Below are 18,135 nucleotides of genomic sequence, written 5' to 3'. Positions count from 1 at the left end.
TCTTCTCTTCTCTTCTCTTCTCTTCTCTTCTCTTCTCTTCTCTTCTCTTCTCTTCTCTTCTCTTCTCTTCTCTTCTCTTCTCTTCTCTTTCTTCTCTTCTCTTCTCTTCTCTTCTCTTCTCTTCTCTTCTCTTCTCTTCTCTTCTCTTCTCTTTTCTTTTCTTTTCTTTTCTTTTCTTTTCTTTTCTTTTCTTTTCTTTTCTTTTCTTTTCTTTTCTTTTCTTTTCTTTTCTTTTCTTTTCTTTTCTTTTCTTTTCTTTTCTTTTCTTTTCTTTTCTTTTCTCATGGCTCACAGACATTTGACACCCAGCTCCTGATGAACTCAGTATCATTTAATACTTTTTTGACCTCAAGCCTTAAGGTTCACAGCTGGCACAATATCCCATCCAGCTGAACAAGAACCTCTCTTCTTCCCCCTCCCATGGCACAGGACTCTCACTAGGCATTGGATCCCCCAAAAAGGCCCAATGTCTCTGCCTCAGAGCTCAGGTGCTGAGGAAAATCAAGCCCACTGTTCTCAAATTTTGTCTGAAGCACACTGCTGGCAAGCATTGCTATTTTAACATCTGCTAATAATATTATCTTTCTCTCAGGTGTACTTCCCGCTCTCTGGTTGCTTATAATTGCCACCTGAACTCCCTTGGCAGTCAGTGGACCCTCTATTATCTCCCCGTGATGTTCCAATCCACTCAGACCTCCCTCTGGCCAGCTACAATTCTCTCTCTCCCAGCTCCCAAAGGCATGTTATTTTTAGAGTTCAAACTCCTCCAGAGATCAATGGGAGTCTGTAAACTCAAAAATAGGTTGCTTATGGTACATTAATAATCCTCACAGTTATGTTCCCTGGTTATTCTTTCAGCCGCTGCAGCTTATCTATCAGTGCCTCTCTTGCCACTCCAATCAACCTTATTCTACTGAACAACACTCTGCCATTTAAAGAAAACAGAAAAGCATGTACTTGACAGCAAATGCAAGCTTAAATGTTGTAGTGATTAAGGACAGACTTAAGCACAGGCTTAGGAGCTTTCTTGAATCATGGAATGAGGCTTTTTTTTTCAGCCCTTGAGACTTTCTTCATTCCCATTTTGACAATCTGCAGGGCTCTGACTGTAGTCAATGAGATGCCAGTGCTAGCCTCTGTGGCAAAAAAGGCTGGGTCCCAGCATTTTCCAACCATGGGAAAATGTGTTACTATTTTTATGTAAGAAATCATTTAATTTATGTGTTGTTCAACATAGATGCAGCTTGAAAACAAATATCTAAATAAATTAATGAATTTTAAAATCTCATTTTTTTTCCAAAGGCATAGTTTTTCATGTTGCATCTCTTTTTTTTTTCCCCCTGAAAATGTACCCAAACTAGTTAACTCCAAACAAATGAAAGATTTCCTCTAAAAAAAAAGCACCAGTAATTCCAAACTATCAGTATTTTCCGTCCTCCTAAAACTTGCTAGCTGAAAGTAGAAGAAACAAGAAATGAACTCAGATTTTGGCTGTATCTCCATATATGCAATAAAATGACCATGTTCAGCACTAGCATTATATAATTAAAGACTGAACATGAATCACCTGAAGGCTAAGTAAAATGTGTCTTTATCTGAACAGTTTCCAGCCCTATATGTTTAACCCTAAGATTCTGATAATGCAGCTGGTTTTATAAGAAGTTCCCTTACAAAGGAGAAAACAGACATATCCCATTAGCACTTCATAGAAAATCAGTGATTATAGCAAGTGCACAAAGGTTCAGTAAATGCCTCCTACTCAGCAAGCTTCCAAAGTGAACGACCACATGATGTTTACTCCTCACCAGAACCCATTTATAGATCTCTTACTCACCACTATCACAGTCATACATGCAATATTTAAGAAAAGACAGCAAGAAGTCTTCTATTTGGGAGAGGATGGGGGGTTACAGTGGGAGAACGGGGTCTTTTCTTTAGAATATTATTTCACCAAGCAGTGAAACGTGATTTAAAACATATAAACTCTAAAGATTATAATAATCTGAAAGCATTCATTACGTACCCTGGGCTATACATGCTGTCAATAAGCATGACTACTTGGAGAAAATTTTGCACAGGAAAATTTTGATAAAAAGGATCAAAAATGTCTCTTCAAAAGAGCAAGTGGGAAATGAAGGTAACAACTTCCTATGGAGTTAGGAGACCCGGGAAAGGCTTTCATTCCCACAACTTTTAAGTGACATCTGGGCATTCCTGGTGAATAAGCACCATGGGAATGAAAAGGGTATTCATTTCAGTAAGGTAAGAAGGGGACAGAGGTCATGAACTTTTATTAGTGTGGAGCAGCGTTAGCCTAGAATTCCCAACACACCAGTCTTCAGAAGGAAAATTTTGTGAAAAGAAGGTAAATCCAGCGACATGCTTTCTCTGATTACTCTAGGGAATTAGGAATGTGAAATAAAGTTGGACTATCTTCTTTGACTCCCCAGTTCTATTACTCAGCTGATAAAAGCCTTGTCCTTCCTGAGATAGTAACCTGAAGTGCCAAGGGATCTGCTTTAATTCAACTGCCCTCACTTCCCGTCAGTGGGCACCACCTGCAAAGATCATCTTCTCCTGCGCAACTGCTCCAATATTTATATCATGTCTGGGTCACTGTCTGTATGGACAGCGGAAGAAGCAATAGGAAGTCAAATGTGCTCCAGGTGAACATACTTATACTGTGACGGGGCATCAGAAAGAGGGTTCGGGTTGCAAAGGGGGGGTTCATCCTTTGAATCCCTCTCAGTGGTAGCTGGTTGACTAAATTAAAAAGTCTACTTTAAATTAAAACATGTTTTGCTTTCTTGCGTGCTTTTTGCAAATTATTTCAACACATTTGTCAAGTTTCTATCAGGATAAAAGTAGTGAGTCTCACATATTCGAGCACCTCTCATACATCTCAAATATATTTTCTCTCATATATATTTTTTCTTGATGTGCTCCTGGGCAACCAGCTCTAGCTGGCAGTGCTTGAGCAGGGGGGTCAGACCAGATGACCTTCAGAGGTCCCTTCCAACCTCTGCCATGCTGACACTGCGTGATTCTGTGAAATACTGAAAACATTAAATAGTTTCTTCCTTTTTTCTTCATCTTACGTAAAATGAAATATATTGGGAAGCAGCTAGAAAATAGAGATTCAGGTTACACACATACACACAGAGTTTCAGTACAAAGAGGGGCAGTTTTATATTTTTTTTGAGACTTATCCAACAAAGAATGTTAGACACAAGTGTTGAAATATGAAAGTCTTTTTTTTTTGTTTGTTTTTGATAATGAGCTTTTCTTATCTTTGTCATTAAAAAAATCCTGAAAGCCATATGTGCTTTCTCACATGTGTTGTTCCTCCAATTAATTTACATCTGTCTTCAGACAGTGTAGGATGGGCAGCTAAAGGCAATGTTGACCCTTTGTACTCTCTGTAGTTCAGTATGTGCACAAGGAAGCTGTAGCAGAGTATTGTGTAAGACCATGTCCAGTCAATAACAATGGACCTTTTCATTTAGGACAACAGCAAAAATAATAAATAAATAAAAGCCAAGCAAAAGCATTCCACACATTATATCTTGCTACCTACACTGACACAAAGCTTAGTCAGCAAAGAAACTTGCAAAAGAGAGAAATTCAGTGTGGTGGCTCTGAAGTGACAGCTATTGAATGGAGGTCATTCAGATCAATATGTTATGGCAGCAAATTTATCTCCTGCCAAGTAAGGAACAAATCTCTGACATTTCTGAAAGGTATAAATTGGGCACTTAGCCAACATAACACAATTAAGAAGAATGGCATTGCGCTGACCTAATGGCTGCCATAACAGTTTAAGTGGTAAAAAAGACAGATTAGATAACAGTATGTGTTGGAAGCTCTTTGGAGGATTTTTGGCTCAGTGCAGTTGTATTAAACCGTGCATGGTTTCCAGGCTGTTCTCTTAGTTATTTGGAGATAGCAACTACTTGGGCACAGTGGTTGCGTTATGCAAGTGGTTCACGGAGAGCTAGTAAGCATGAACAAGAAACACAAAATCGTGAATATTTTTTATGGTGAGGTTTGTGCATGGACTCCTGGTTGAAGTCAGCTGAAGGAGCAGCTAGGCTTCTTTACCTTCTATACATCAGATATTTTTTAACTTTCTAAAGCAAACGATCAAGCACTGTGTAAGCACAGAATCCTATCAGTTCCGTCAATGACCAATATTTGCGATGAGCTGTCAGTCAATTAATCATGTAACAAAGGTAAAATCTGTGATTTTAGTTGAATACTAAGGAATCTCTCACGCTATCTTAGTCATACAAAGGATGGATTGGTTGTTCTTTGGGAACAGTTCTTATTCAGAAGGAAACAATCCATTATGAATTTTTCAGGTGGAAAATTTGTTCTTCACTAATTCAGCTGCAGGCATCTCATCTCAAGTAGACAACAGTGCAGCTGGCTCACCCAGGGTGTAACATCTTGAAGTTTTCCTCAAGTTACTTTTCTTTTTTTTTTTTTTTCCTCAAGCCTTGATCCCTGCAATGGGCTGGATAGCCAAACAGAGATGGCAGCTCTTAGAGGGTCCAAGCCAGGACAGTGTCCCACAAACTTGGAAACTGAGGTCCTTCCTCTGTCTAGGGATTTCAGTTCTCTTACTTACATGTAGAGGTTCTGAATCACACAGAAATTCTGGGCTCATCCAGATTTCTGGTATCTCCAAGTTCCCAGCCCAGCTGTGGATTTGCAGTAAGGAGCTGGGCAACCCTCCGATCCATAGGTGGAGCTGGACCCCTCAGAGCTCCTTGATTCTGTGTCCAGAATGAGGAGTTTCAGGGCAGCCACCCCACACCTGGAAAGTGCCCAGTTTGCCCTCACCTCCCAGGACATGCCCAAGAACAAAGACTGATGAAGTCCTTGGGAAATATAAAACTGAAATATTTGTATTTTCTATGATTCTTCACTGAGTTACGCTGCTTTTCCTTTCTGTTGATTATTGGAACCAAGATGCAGACAATGCAAATTTCATATGCAGTTTCTAAAAGACCAAGGTGTAGCAACTAGTAGCAGTTTCAAAAGTGGGAAAAAAAAAAAAAAAAAAAAGGACCAGATTTCAGTCTTTCCAGTGAAAAAGAAAGAAATTCTTCCCATAACAAATGCCACTACTTCTTGACTTGTACTAATTCAGAAGGTTTAGTATTTGTATCATGTCACAGACATTATACTCTCTAGATCATGGAAATGTGCTCTGAACTTTTCTATCATTTACTCAGTTGCATCGGTCTTTTTTTTTTTTTTGGTCTTTTTTTGGGGGCAGCTCTTGGCTCAGATCAGAAAGCCACCAAAAGCAATACAACATGGGCTGCTAGTTATCATCATTTAAATGAAGTAGCACCTTACTGAACACATTTTTTAGCTTAATGATTCACAACAGTAAATTTGCTGCTATAAATATGTTGGTTTTCAGGATGAAAATCAACAGTTTCTTAAAATTGGGAAAGCATATCTTGAGGTTTATCACAGCCAAACAGTTCATAGAAACTGAATTGATAAGGACTGATAATGCATAACATTTCAAAATGGTATTACAAAGAAAACATATGAGCTCTGATACAGTTTTTATTATTGCCATTTCTACCTCTGCTGTGACTTTCTCTGGAACTACCTTTCACATTCTCTCTGCACAGTTTATGTGTCTGAAAAAAAAAAAAAAGTGCTTGTTGCATATGTTTACATCATGTTAAATTCATTTTTTTGCTTCATTTTTTTCTTCAATTTTATGATTTTCATTAATGTTTACCCTCTGATGTCTTTTAACCTAAAATGTCATCCCTATAAAAAGATTTTCAGACTCAATTTCAATTGCTTTGTGAGTCTATGAGGTCATTTATGATTTTTAATGGGAACCAAATACCGAGCTGTATATACTAAATACTTTGATTAACATTGTTGATGAGAAGCTGCAATAGCTCTTTCTACCTCTGTCAGTGAGAACTGTGCTGCAGTACTCACTACCTTTGAAATTAATACCTTCAGAAGGGAAAAATACAGCTTTTCCTTTGTGGCACTTTACTAAGGCCTGTTAGGTTCATGCAGGTGTGCGCCTATAATTACTATCCTTTGTAATTATAAATCAATATAGGGGGGAAATTGTTCTCTGAATGCATATTAAGCTATTTTCATCCACCTATACCACCTCTGCTTTAAAAAAGCATTTGAGTTTTCTATGTAGGATCGCTCAAGGGCTTGTTCCCCTTTAAGGTATCATCCTGATTGCACGAGCAAGTATGTCCAAACAGCCTGTTAATGAAGCCACATGACTTAAAGGGCTTAAGTAGTAAAAAATTTATAGCACTAAGATTAGAAAGGAATTTCCAGGACAGTCTAGTTTTATTTTATTTTCATTCCCCGTAATAGCAATTTGGAGTCTCAAGACAAAGCCTTACAGAGACGATGAAAGTTCAGGAATTATTGTTGTAGCAAATTTATCAGTAAGAAACTAAAGGTCTAAGAACAGAACCTGCAAAATACTTATTGCCTCCTTTGAGGTGCTACAAATCCTATTGATTTCTCCAGTGATAGCCAAAACCACTTATCAGCTTTCAGGCACAGGTGAAAAACAGACAGCAGAAAAGCACCTGGGTGGTGGTGCACCATGAAAATAAAAAGAAGTTGCTAGATCCCACTAAGAAATAATAAAATAAAAATTAGAATTAAAAAAAAAATACAGACTCATAATTTTGATGCCTTCAGATTGAAGATATACACAGAAGGAGCCAGGCTAAGCACTATAAGGAATAACATAATGATTGGCAAAGTATATAAAAAGCAGCAATAAAAATCAACTACTAAAAGAAAAAGTCCAAAAAAGCAGTGCTATTTGAAACAACAGGACATCTTTTTTTTGTGTGCTGAAAATGATGAAGGCTCTGTAAGGAGGCACTCATTGATGCAATATAAAATGCACATACTGAGAGTTAATTACATGACTGGGGTTTCTCAACCAGGATGTGTCTCTGAAAGCAAAGTTTCCAGCTAGGAGAAAATGTATATGGTGGTGACTCCTCTCACTGCACAGACTCCCTACAGTCAGCTCTTGGTCACCCACCACAGAGATAACTGGGGGGAAATTCCTCACAGGTGTCTGCAGGTGAAGTACAGGAGGAGGAGGCAAGAACATAATGACTAATATTGCACTATGTAATCTGGATTAACCATGGGCAAACTATTATAAAGCTAAAAAGCAGAATTCGTGGTTTTCAAAAGTGACTAATGATTGGGGGAGGCACAGCCTTTGGGGAAGGACAGTCATGAGATAACCCACCACAAGCAATACAGCTCCAAGGAGCCAACCTCTCTCATGTCCCACGTATGGCAGCGCAAGCTGTGGGACCAAAGTCATTTTGCACTCCTCAGAACCTCGTCACCTGCTCTCATGGCATCCTCACTCACTTTGGCCATAGCTTCACCCACAATCGCTAATTCCAGCACAACCAAAAGCCCATGCTTCCCATCTATTGATTTTGCCATGGAAAGTGTTGGAAGAACTTATTCTCCTTTTTTTTTTTTAGGGTGGGCAGGAAGCTGGAAATCTAATAAAACAAAGCCTCTAGTGGAAAGTGCCTGATTTAGTTTAAAAAATATATATATTCTTCAACAGGAAATTGAAAATCCTCAGATGTTCTGTGCTTTTCTTTGAAAATTCAGGCCACCTAGTTTTGCTTTGTTGTTGTTGTTGTTGTTTTGTTTAGAAAAAAGGTTGATTTGCGGGGGCTGAAATTTGGAGAAAGGTGACTCTATTTTTACTGACATTTTTATGGTTTTATAATGACTGTTCCAGTTAAATCCTTTCAGCAGTCTTATCATAGTCAAACAGTGCAATAAAAGTTTTGTAGGGATGGGTTATCAGCCTCAAGAGTATGCTGTTTCATGCCATATGAACTCTAAAATGAATAACTGTGCTGTATAGTTAAATGGTGAACAATGGTTTGAGGCACTTGCCTTAGACTTCTTTTATGCTTGCACTTCATTTGGTCCTAGCTCTCCAATCAAATATTAAAACTTTAAATTATACACAAAACTTTCTCGCTACTCTAAATGCAATGTATCATACAGCAAATTGCTGCTGCTGGAAAGGCTCTCCGATTTTACACCTGAATGCTCATGTCTTTTGTTATTGTCACACTGGCTGCCACTTAGTACCACATATAAGTTGGCGTTTTCTTCAGAGTGCATGCCCAGTGGTAAGCAACACTGCTTGGTATCTGCATGGTTTTCACATGCTGAGAAGGGTTATAAAGTCTACAACTTCCTCGTGAGGGGGAGTGGAGGGGCAGGGGACCTATTCTCCGTAATCACCAGTGATAGGACCCGCAGCAACGGTGTTAAGCTGAGGTGGGGGAAGTTTAGGCTGGACATCAGGAAGAGGTTCTTCACCGAGAGGGTGGTCGCACACTGGAACAGGCTCCGCAGTGAAGCAGTCACTGCACCAAGCCTGTCTGAATTTAAGAAGCGATTGGACTGTGCACTTAGTCACATGGTCTGAACTTTTGAGTAGACCTGTGCGGTGCTAGGAGTTGGACTTGATGATCCTTATGGGTCCCTTCCAGCTCGGGATATTCTATGATTCTATGATTAGTTGTATTTTTAAATACAAATTTGTAAGCAAGAGGTAATGTATTTTTATTTTGTGGGAGTGGTAGAATCGCGGGGCAAAGGCTGTGGAAAGTGAAAAATCTGGCATGCTGTGGATTGCCATAAAGTCCTGGAACAGATCCCCTCACTAATGGCATTTCTAAAGTGCCACTGGTCTTTGTTGCCTACTCACATCTGTGGAGTTGGTGGCTTTTTCCTTTTCAAAAAAAAATTGAGAAACTAATTAATAATAAGCACATATTAAAACAGTGTTAAGTTGATAAATGACTCACACAAGCATCAGCTAATCAGTTAAGACTGAACACATAACCTAATAGTGCTGATTTGTATTCAGAAATTAAGATATAGGTACCAAATTTTCTTTCATCTGTACTTCAGGTGTATAGTCAGGTCATTTACTTCAGAGAAATACTGGTATGTACACAAGGTGAATTGGCATTATTGCATTCACACAAAATTTTGCAGATATGAGATGGTCAGAGGAAAATTGTTTTAAGCTGTAGTCTTCAGATAACACTATATAAGGCTGTACAGGATGTTAACTCATCTGCACCAGTGAACACATAAACACGCACCCTTAGCTTCCTGACTTTTCAGTTCCTACCACACTTCAACATTGTCTGAACATTTTTATTTCATTGTTCCTCAGAATTCACATATCCTCCAGGATGCTAGTTCTGCCATTCATTTTTCATCACAGACACTTTCCATCTCTCATGGAACTTTAATGTTTGAGGGGAAAGGTCTAAGCATTAGATGTTAATTCATTAGGCTTTCAAAAGCCACATTTGAACCTTTGCATGGCAGACTTTGTCTTTCATTTGTCCCTGAAGAAAATGTGCACTTCATGCTGTTTTTAGAAAGGAATATTTCCAAGCAAACAGAAATGTTTTACAAAACAAAGTCTGATCATGTGTGTCCTGAGAGTAATTGAATTTTAGTGCCATTTGTACATACATAATTTGGGATTAAAGCTGTATGTATTTATATCATGACTGTTCATGAATTTCAAATTCCTGGGCAATGAAACTAGAAGCAAACAGCATCTTGGTGTACTGCAAACACAACCTTTCTTCCTTCAGTGAAGCGAAAGGGGAAAATGGCAAGAGAATTATTAGGTTGGATAATTACAGGAGAAAAAGCAGCGTTTGCTTGATTTGTTGTTTGAGAGTTGGCATGGTCTGAAGCTGTTGAAGTTTATTTAAAATGCAATGAGCTTTTGTACCTTGGAGTATGCCAAGAGTCAAACTGGTCCAATATTTTCTGATGGAACATCTCTCCACTGGGAAAGGTTTATGCTTTGGAAGTGTAACTTTTTATGGAAACATCTTGCTTTCAGCAATTCTCCTGATGCAGCGTGGAACATTGAGCATGACTGGGCTGGGCAGTTTCTTATCAGCCCCCGTGCTGGCTCCCCGGCAGCCTGCCAAGGTGCTGGTGCAGCTCTTCGAGGTGGGCTTCCAAGGGCCGACAACTTCTGGCCTGCCAGACTCCCAAACCTTAATTCCTGCTCAGCACTCCTACCAGCCAGAACTTGCTGGAGACAGTTCAGTCTTGCTAATCAGGGGAGAAATAGTCTCTTTTTCAAAATCTCTGTAGTATGGTTTAACCCCAGCTGTTCTTCTGTGTTTGTGGTCCTGCTGAGGGCAGGGCCCAGCTCTGCAGAATAACATAAAATTGGCATTTCCAAACTGGCCCTGCAGCCCCCGCCTCATCTCTGCTTCTCGCTACGTTGATCTCCAGCTTCATTCAGATGTGTGACGCAAAACATTTAAACACTGCCTTCAAGATTATTCATTCTGACAGCTCCAAGTCCTGAAAAATTACAGCGTATGCCCCATCTCCCCCAGACTGTGAGACTGGCTCATGAGAAGTTAAAACCAGGGTTGGGTGGGGTGGGGCTCTGTTTGTTTAGCTTGCTTCTTGGTGTTTCAGCCACATAGGTTCACTTCTCTCCATTTTCCTCTGCCACTGCAAGGGTCTTTGTAAACATCCCACAATGAATGGGTCAGAAGCCAAGCCCCATTCAGATGCTAAGCAATACTCACACATAATAAAAATAAAAACGAAAAACAAAAACAGAAAACCTCTCCAGTCCAAAGTGATTTCCAGTACACAATAAGACACAATTGATGAAAATAACCACTTTGAGACATAGGGAGGGATAAGGAAATGCCAACTCAGTTTTACTGGATATAATAATTAGCAGAATACCAGCTACTTGGCTGTTGACACATAAAACAATGAATATATATATATATATTTATGAAATAGGCTTCCTGAGCCATATTAGGAAAGTATTTTGAAAGTATTTAGCCAGTTAAAGATGCAAAACCCCCACGAGTCAGACAATTAGCATGTTTTTGGGAAGTCCATGAGGTACACCTAGCTGCATCTTAGCTTGAACTGTTTTAGAAGTCTGCCCTCTAGTTGCCTATAAGAGTTACTGGTCACAATGCATTATTTATGTAACCGTTTTAACTGTGATTAACCCCTCACTAACAATGATTTCATCTTCTCTACATAAAATAAAATAAAATAAAATAAAATAAAATAAAATAAAATAAAATAAAATAAAATAAAATAAAATAAAATAAAATAAAATAAAATAAAATAAAAATTAAATTTATTAAATTAAATTAAATGATAAACTAAAAATAAAAAATACCGCCAGTAATACATGGTGTAAAGCACCTAGATTCAGCATTAACCCTTTGGGCAATGTTTTGCACTAGAATCATAACGTAGCACTGGTAAAAGCACAACTTCGTTTGCAAACACATGTTTTGAAGAACAGCCTTTATTAATGACATAGCAAGCACAAGCACAGAAACAACTGTCAGAAAAGAGCCTTTTGCATTTTAGCACTTCTGACTGCTGAAGGAGCAGCAGGGCATGCCTCTCATGTACATTATTACTGAGGAGGGGGGGAAATAGCATTGACTTGTACAAATCCCCTTCCTAGAAGGACAGAGAGAAATGGCAAGAAATGCCCAGCTGCCTGTGTCGGTAAGCACAGAAAGCTCTCTGGCAGTTAAAAATCACCATAACAAAACAACAGCAATAAAAAGGAGCCCTGGAGTCAGTGCAGTGCCCAGCGGGGCTGTCACAGAGCTGTCCTCTGGCCTGCAGCCTCGGCCTGCCTGCCCAGCCAGGCCGCAGCAACAGATAGGGCTACAATGGGGTTGTTTCTGCTGGTGGATTGCTTTGTTTCAGAGGCAGACATCAGGGTAGCAAGCACTCTGCCAAGATCTGGGTTTATTTTAACGGGATTTCACCAGCACTCGGACAGTTGAAACACAGCAAGGCACACCACACTGCACCATGCTGCTCACCAGCTAAAAGAGAACATGTGCCCAGCAATGGCAGGGCCAGGCCTGTTGGGTAAAGCTCTTCCAGTGGCCCTTCCTGAGGTGCCAGGGCAGAGTGGCTTTCCTCAACTGGGAGGGTGATGTGGAGCCATGTGGCTCGCCCTGTCAGCGCGGCTGCACTGTGGGGCCGAGGATGGGGAATGCAGGGGTGTCAGGGCTGGGGCAGGGCAAGCGCCACCACTCATGAAGTAATACCCATCACTGAGCTCTCTCAACTTGATTTTATTGCTGTTAATGCAAGAGCAGCAAGTTGTTTGATCTTGGAGACACCGAGAAGGGGCTTCTCTCCAAGAAAAGAAATAGAAATTTCAGCCTTCTCTATCTCTGGGCAGCGATATCCAATTTATTCATCATGAATTCTGCCTCTTCTGCCACCTTACCCAGGCTGTAATGCAGATAGCCCACGTTTGACTATCTGTGCTACTTATAGTTACTAAAAATGCTGCTTTCTCCTGGTCATATGGCTTCTTCTCAACAGAATTCATAATGTGTCAGTGTCATTCTATATAAATATAGTGCACATCTGATATGTCTACAGATAATATCACAGCATGACTGAACTATGATTAATCATGGTACTATTCATCCACCTGTTTTACTTCAATATAATTCTAGCATGTGCAATAAAAAGGGGGCTGAGACAATGGTCCTATCCCTGCAAATATAGTTACAAAAGAAATGGAAGTTGGGTATGGTATTATCAAATATCAAATCAGGACTGGGAGGTTTCTGTGCACTTTGCAAATACTATTTTTTTTTAAATGCTTAGCACTTAGCATGAAGCAAATCACAATTAAAAAGTAGAGCAAACAGAAGGAAAAGGATGTGTGATAAGAAAGTGATTGCTAGCTGCCAAAAAACAGCAAACAGTCTCTCTAACCCACATTCTCTGCACCCTCTTCTGAGTATGTAACACTCTTGTTCTGAATTTTGTGGCCCCCTTGCCATAGGGAAGAGAGAGGTCTGAACAGGTTTGTGAACTTTAACAGCCATCTTAGACATAACTCACAGGACTTCTTCAGAGATGGATAAGCATGAAGGCATGACATCATACTCATGATGCTAATTTAATTTGACATATAACTGACTGTATTACAAAACTGTGTATTCTGACACCTGGTCTATGCAGTATATGCTTAATTTCTTGCATTACCTTGTTTCTTTAAAGCTACTGCAGGTCATGTGGTAATTATTTCTTCTTTGGAAAGCTTCTAGTTAATATTTTATACATACAGATACACTACATATGAAGCTCTTTCATGTCAGTAAACTATATATATGCATGTTGTGTTTATAGTTTTTCATCATTTATTACACCTTCCAATATACATGTTTTCTTGAAAATATTATGTTTTGGAAAATTGGAAATATTTGAAATATTACATGTTGGAAATTGGAAATGCTGGAAATTGGAAATATTGGAAATATTATGTTTTCTTTTGTTTTCTACTCCAAAACATAAATGAAGGCATTGCAGCATGTTTTCTGTACAAGACTGTACTGTCAATATGCTTCTTGATTTTGCAGTCTATGACAGGCAAGCATTTAGAAATGAGGTATTAGGATTGATTGGAGGATATATAGTAAAACTAAACTTTTCTATGACATCCTGTTTCACAACACAAAACTAGTTTTTGACTAAACAAACTGAAAAAAAAAAAAAAGTATGTTTTCCACAGGAAAATAAAAGGAAAAGATGAGAGGAATGAGCTGCTATTAAAAACAGGCTTCTAAGACTGATTAACTTTTGATTTTGAATTTTCACTAATGTGATCCACAGTTTCTGTGGAAAAGATTTATTTTGCTCAATTAGCTCTACAGACAGGCTTTTCTCAGGATTTACATAAAACAGTTCCTTTTGGAGCATTCATGCAGCTGTATCAGTATGTGTCCTGGATCGGGTTGCAGAAAGACACAGAGGCGCATTCACTCTTAACAATGAACAATATGCAATTCGCACATACAAATTTGGAGTGGGATTTTGAGAAGTACGCACTTAAGTGATTTCAGAGCATAGCTCCCACTGAGTGGCAATGGGATTGTGCTCTTCAATAACGGGGGCCAGAACCCTAGTGGTTTAGCTGCCTGTGGTGCAACAGGGACCTAGGCGCTTACCTCCGTAACTGTGGTCTAACTATACAATAATCTCAAACTGTGCTCAAACTTGTTTACAGATACCTAATTTTTCATAAACTTGCTCAGCTGAGTACCAGGAAGATATGTAACACTGAGCAGCACCCAGGAGCATGATGGGTTTCCACAGAGACCTTCCTCTTCAGCACCTACCCTGTTGAATCAGGCTTTGTACAAAATGCAGCAGCAGCCACCCTAGCTTCTTTTAAAGCACAGCTTGAGGAAACTATTGCCACATGAATTAGCCTTAAGACAAGGCATACAGCAGTCCACATGCTAAGACACAGGGAAGCAGGTTTCCCTACTGACAACTGAACTCCGTGTTAAGCTGCTGTCAGGCTCACAGTCTACAGATTAATTTTAATTCATTTCTGCACAGCAGTCTTGCTTTAGTTCAAAGTCTAGAAAAGGCCCCCTCTGCCAAGGTAGTCTCCAGTCTCCACGGAGGCAAGAAATGTGGGGTTTAATCCTTTTGAGAAGAAGGAGTTGAACTGCTTTATTCCTGCATCCTGGGTGCATGTGATAATCGCTGAGCCAACGCAGAACGGGGGGGGCTACCAGCACATTCCTTCTCTCGCTATGCTTTCAAATTGCTCTTCTGTTTATTTTAAAGAAAGTACTCAGGTGCAAATCTGGAGGAGATGGTTCACACTGCAACCCAGTGTGAGGGTTAATGGCTCCTGGCTCAACTCAGGATGTTGCTGAAGCCCCAGAGAAGACAATATGATTGTTTTCAATTATTTTTCTATTAGCTGTATCTAAACAGCTCTCCCCTAAAGCCTCAAGATGCTGGTTGCAGAGGTGGCTCAAGGATTCTTAACAGTGTATGCAGCAACATCTCCTTGAGATGGCAGGAGAGTAGGCTTCTGCAGGGCAGGTTTCCGAGTGGACCTATGTGAACAGAGACACCAGGGGCTCTGGGTGGGAACTGGGGACTCTATCCTGTAACCTTGTACGTCTCCTTACGGCCAGTTGCCTCTTAGGAGAGACCAGGACTCGTCCCTGAGCAACGCAAGTGCACCTGGCAGCAGAAGATAATGCTGGCCTTCCCCCAGGCCTTGGGACACAGCAGTCAAGGCAGGAGTGGCCTGGTTCTGCCAGGTCAGTGCTGTAGGCTCTGGGACATCTACTCTCCACTCATATCTGCCCCACCACCTGTGTGTATGGGGCATTTGCTCCTCATTAGCTCCCCTCTTTAATGGTGCAGGCAGCTAACCAGTAGGTGTTTAACAGAGGGTAGCATCCAGGCAGTTTTGTCCACTAGACCACCATGCAAAAGAACCACCTCCATGGCAAAGAGAGACATGGGGACATGAAGAGCTTTTAGTGCCTCTCTGAGGCAAATAGGTCCACAGTAGTGTGGTACGTAGTTCTGCCATCCTCCATGGCTACCAGAATCAGCTGCCTACATAGATCGCTGAAGGACAATGAAACTTCAGCTCGAGAATGAGGCCTTTAGCCTCAGGTCAGCCCAAGCTTCTCAGGGAGCCAGTCTTCAGTCACCTCCATGGCATCTATTAAGGTAAGGCATTTAAGGAGTTGGAGCTAATTGGTCTACTTCTCATCCTGCCTTAGGGAAATAAATTTCTTTAATTTCAACCAAACTGCAAATGACTTCACGCTTGGACATGTGATCATGTCACCCCGCAGCTCAGCATGCTGAAAAGCAGCTGAGCAGTGCTGTTTGGCCAGGCTCAGCCTCTTATTCACTGCACACGTGAAGCTGAGCATGTACGTCCTCACCGAGCTTTCATGCTCAACAGCGATTCAGGCGTTGTTTACTAATGCGTTTAACTGCAGTAAGTTGGCAGGCAACTGATTTGCCCCTGAAATAATTGTTCAAACATCTAATAGGAAACCCAAGACATGCATTTAGCCCAGAAGAAAAATAAGAAAAGAATATACAGAGCAGAAAGGATTACAAATCCTCGTTGCCTAATGTCATTGCCTAATGTCATTGCCTAATGTCATTGCCTAATCTGGTACTTTTTGAATGATGGGCTTCAACTTTAAAACAAATATGTGAGGTACACCCATCCAAATTAACTCTATTTTCAGCAAAGTGAGTTGAAAAAAAACTGAAAATATGCCCCTTGTCTTCAAAGGGAGAGCCTTTCTTGTCTTAAAGACAAGAGAGGAAGATTACTTTTTTTTTTCTTTTTTTTTTTCCCCCAAATAAAAGCTTCTGTTCAAACCCTGAAGAGACAGATCAATTCAACTATTTTCAGAAAAAAAAATCAAGGAAATTTAGAAATACAGAAGTATAAGATCTGAGATCCTTAAGTAAATGCTCTGTACAACAGAGGACCTACTCTATCCCAGTATTTGACAGTCTTTTGGAAGGATACTGCACTCAAGAACAGCATGATTTGCAAACACAGAAACAAATATAGGCTTGCTTTTCCCTGTGTTCTCCCTATTTAAGCTCAAATGTTTAGTTTCAAGTCTTCAGATTTTTATTATCTTCCATTTCAGCACACACTTTGTGTTGGTTTTGTCTCATACACAAAGGCTGTACCTTTCAGAGCCTTGAAATAACACCATCTAGCTACTGTCATCACGTACTTCCCTTAGAACAAGAGCAGTTTGGCTTGGGGGAAGCTTTTTGTTCTTTGATGTTTCCTCAGCAAAAGCAATTTTGCCATCTGCTTGTGTACGCCAGTACTACTGCTACACTGCTGTCAAAATGCACTTATACAGCATCTGACATGGGCCAGTTAGCCTGCTTCTCCCTGGGTTCATTTGTGAGCAAGCAAGGCTAATGCCCCGTACGGCTACTGCCCACTTCTTCCCTAAGTGCATTCACAGTTGCATTTGTATTTGCAATTGTTCATGCCAAGATTACATTTCTGTATGGTGAAAGACTCTGTACGGCCATGCAGGAGGAACAGCAATTTCAAGACAAGGTTTCCTCTGAGGCAGCAAACAGGAACAAAGACCCAGGAGAATTAAAAGATGAAGGACTCGATTTATTTTTTTAACCAATTGAATAACTGCATTATTAAATTAAAAGCAATGCTATGACAACTCTACCAAAGTGAGGGCGTGAGGTTTGAGCATCAAGTCTGAGGGTTTTATTCTGCTTTTATTGAATCCATGTCCGTATATGGAGCTCAGCCATTTGTGCAAGAAACAAGCACAGCCACACTAATTTAACCACTAAATGGAGACAAAATCCCAGAGTTTATACTCGTTCCCAAGTTTAAGCAAAGTTTAGTTCAGCTAAGTTTCATTTCACGTAGCTACAAGCTGCAGCAAATAAAATGCGAGAAATAAAGTATGACTCACGGGAAATGTTTATTTATGTTGTGTAGTTTGTTCTCCTAGTGCATGGAAATACATTGTATTTGAGACTGCTGCAGCAGGTCAAGGGGGAATTAGGTGGTTAAAACCAGAGCAGATAGGGAGAGCAAAAAACAGATATCTACAGAATAATTTGCAGAATAATATTTCCTCAGTAGTGCTGCCCAATAGCCAACAGAGGTTGGAATTACTGTCATGGTGAGCTCTACCTATTGCTGCCATTATATGATGCTATTTTTTCTCAGAAGGAATTTGCAACCGAGTGTGGAATTGAGATAGCCTTGACACTACAAAGCTGTATTTTTTCAAAACAAGGCACACAAGGAATAATTGAGTGGCTGAAGCAGGCCTAATCCCAAGTATAGAAAAGGGTTTGTGACACTTGTAGATGGTCTGCTCTCAGACGCAGATGACAAGGCTCATGCAACATCGAGCCAAAATCCTGAATGAGATGCCAAAAATTCCAAAGCACGGTGATGCAGTAATTTATGTGGTTCTTGAGCACAAGGCTGTGAAAACATAATTAGGTAGTCTCTTATAAAATGAAACGAATAAAAGCTATAAAACAAAATGATGAGGCACTAAATTTAGGGGAAGAAAATTCATTTGATTATCACATCAGAGCCATGATGTTTCAGATCATACTGTCAGCTTAATTGGCTACAATTTATGTAGGTCTGATAAAACCAGCTGAGCTGTTAATAAT

General features: G+C 40.0%; 1 protein-coding gene across 7 annotated transcripts in view; it reads right to left on the bottom strand.

Annotated features, from left to right (window-relative positions):
* SMPX (small muscle protein X-linked) overlaps nt 1-18,135 on the bottom strand; it is a 41,440-nt gene that overhangs the window by 4,573 nt on the left and 18,732 nt on the right. For 3 of the 7 annotated variants that reach the window (XM_083826409.1, XM_083826406.1, XM_083826412.1), the window contains exon 5: nt 17,075-17,938. The exons of the other annotated variants lie outside the window; for them this stretch is intronic. The gene's annotated coding sequence lies outside the window, so the exon portion shown is untranslated. Of the gene's footprint in view, nt 1-17,074; nt 17,939-18,135 lie in introns of those variants that run through there. 7 annotated transcript variants of the gene reach the window in all.

The sequence above is a fragment of the Anser anser genome (genome assembly GCF_964211835.1).
Source record: "Anser anser genome assembly, chromosome: 1".
Classification (NCBI taxonomy): Eukaryota; Metazoa; Chordata; class Aves; order Anseriformes; family Anatidae; genus Anser; species Anser anser.
This window is presented reverse-complemented; position numbering and strand designations above follow the sequence as displayed.